At 32.9% G+C, this 2,306-nt stretch overlaps 1 long non-coding RNA gene across 2 annotated transcripts; it reads right to left on the reverse strand.

Annotated features, from left to right (window-relative positions):
• On the reverse strand, positions 1–970 carry LOC110267995. Of its 2 annotated transcripts, none has more exons than XR_002355995.1 (3): positions 664–970; positions 147–465; positions 1–61 (listed from the first exon to the last, which is right to left on the reverse strand). It is a non-coding gene; the product is annotated as an uncharacterized LOC110267995 (long non-coding RNA). The 2 variants fall into 2 exon arrangements; XR_002355997.1 differs by having other exon boundaries at positions 7–241; positions 321–465.

Raw genomic sequence — 2,306 nt, forward strand, 5'->3', positions numbered from 1 at the left:
CATTGTCTTGTGCATATCCATAATATCCACTACTATTCCACTGGTTTGGGTCTGCTTGAGTCTGAAATCATGTAAAATTCATGAATAATCAGCAAGATATTACGACACATACAGCTAAGACAACAATTATAGGCAAGTTTTATTACCTGTTTGTTTGAAGGACTCCGTCCCCATGAAAGCCTAACATTTTCCACACCTAAAAGTGTTCAATTCAAAACTCAGTGCCTCTTTAGCCCAATTCCTGATGCATTAAAAATCATATCACAGGCAGGACCTTCTTATGCAAAAAGTAATTGAACGCTACACAAATACCAAAGTACCAAACATCAAATATCTGTCGGTAAATTGCACAAATCCACATCTCTTGTCGGATGGAATCTTCACATGAACTAACTCTCCATAATGCCCAAAGACTTGTCACAGCTGATCATCTATTACATTTGCATCTAAATTGCCAACAAAAATCTGCAATAAAAAAAAATAAAATGTCAGAAAACAAGAAGTAAGTATAATGGTTTGTATTCATTTTATTGAAGTTTTCAATTCAACCAGTGCCATATTTTTTTCTAATAAGCTCATAAATCATTATATAAAAAAAATTCACATATGCTTAAATTAAAGGAATCAACCTTGGAAAAAACTGAAAAAAAATGAAATTATCACCTGTTATTGTAGAGGCAAAAACATGGGGATGATGACCAGCAAGTCAGGCAGCAAGGGAGGGACGAAGGCTGGTGCAGCAAGGCGATGGGTCCACTAATGGCGGACGACCAGCAATGGCGGACAACCCGTGGACGAGACACGCGAGCAATGATGGCGATGGCGCATGTGAGGGACAACGAGCATGTGACGGACGACGACACGAGACGTGACGGATGACGAGCATAGGAAATGCGGCTAGATGGGACAACGGGAGCTCCGAGAAGAATTAGAGCTAGGACTCTTTGACTTTGGAATAAAATGGCAAGGGTTCTTTTAGTATTTTAAAAATATGGAAGTGTTCTCAATTAGATCTTCTATTCTAATGGTGAGAATATTCGTTTTTTAATAAAATATTCTGTTATTTTAAATGTTTTTGTCACTACAGGAATTAAATTGAAAAAAACTTTATGGTATAGAGACTCAATTGAAAAGAAAAAAAGTATAAGAACTTAACTAAAAATTCGATAAAACTGCAAGGACCTGTAGAATAATTAAACCTTTAAAATACTATTCTCTAAAAATATATATGAACATGCATTTTGTTTTCGTGATGCATTTTGTTTTCCCATTATTAGGACTGTCAATGGGTAGGGTAGGGTAGGATTTAGACTCTACTCTAACCCTACCCGCAGGTTGAAAAATTTTTTAAAACTCTACCCTATCCTATCTGCGGGTTAAAATTTCTCAACCCTAACCCTACCCCCACCCTAAAGTTCTAAACCCTACCCTACCTGACCCTATCTGTAGAAACAAAAAAAAATTTCAAATAAATATAAAATTCAACCATTCCAAATTTCATACATATTAATAAAATAGAAAATAAAAAACTAAGTTTAAATTAAAATTAAAAACAATAAAATCTTAAAGAAATCCAACATAAAATTACAAATAATATGATCATCAACTAACTTAGTGATTATTTCAAGCTTTTATAAGAAAAAGATTGTGAGTACAAGACTCATTTTCTTCACTACATACATAACTTTTACATATATATTATATAATATATTAAGAGTGTAGGTAGGGTAGAATATGGTATACCCTAAACCCGTACCCGACCCTATCTGCAGACAAATTTGTACCCTACCCTACTCTACTCGCTACGGGTAGGATAGACAACTTTATCCAAACGGGTTGATCCGTGGGAGTATATATTACCAGCCCTACCCATTATTAGATTATCGGACCAAATTTTTGGTATAGTCAAAAATCTTATTTAATTTCATTAGCGTCACTCCTTTTTCATCGTCTTTCACTATTAGTTCTCACTCTTGTTCCAATACATTGTATGGAAATTTTCTTTCCTATAAAAGTATTAAAATTTAATATTCTTTTTGACATGGATTATAAATTAGTTAATATTTTAATAAAGCCTAAGACATGAAACCTTGAGTAATTATCATAGTTTTTTTTTTTAAATTGAAATTAATCCAAACAGTTAAAAAGCGTTAAGGAGACAAAGCAAAGTTTAAAAGATGAACCAAATCTTTAATTTCTTTATGGTCAAATATTTTAAAATATTCTATGATTTTATTTTTATTTCTTCTTGTTTATAAATTGGCAATGGACCTGTAAATTATGCAGATTTTTCATGACTCAAAGAA

Source organism: Arachis ipaensis, chromosome B02, assembly GCF_000816755.2.
Source record: "Arachis ipaensis cultivar K30076 chromosome B02, Araip1.1, whole genome shotgun sequence".
Taxonomy (NCBI): Eukaryota; Viridiplantae; Streptophyta; class Magnoliopsida; order Fabales; family Fabaceae; genus Arachis; species Arachis ipaensis.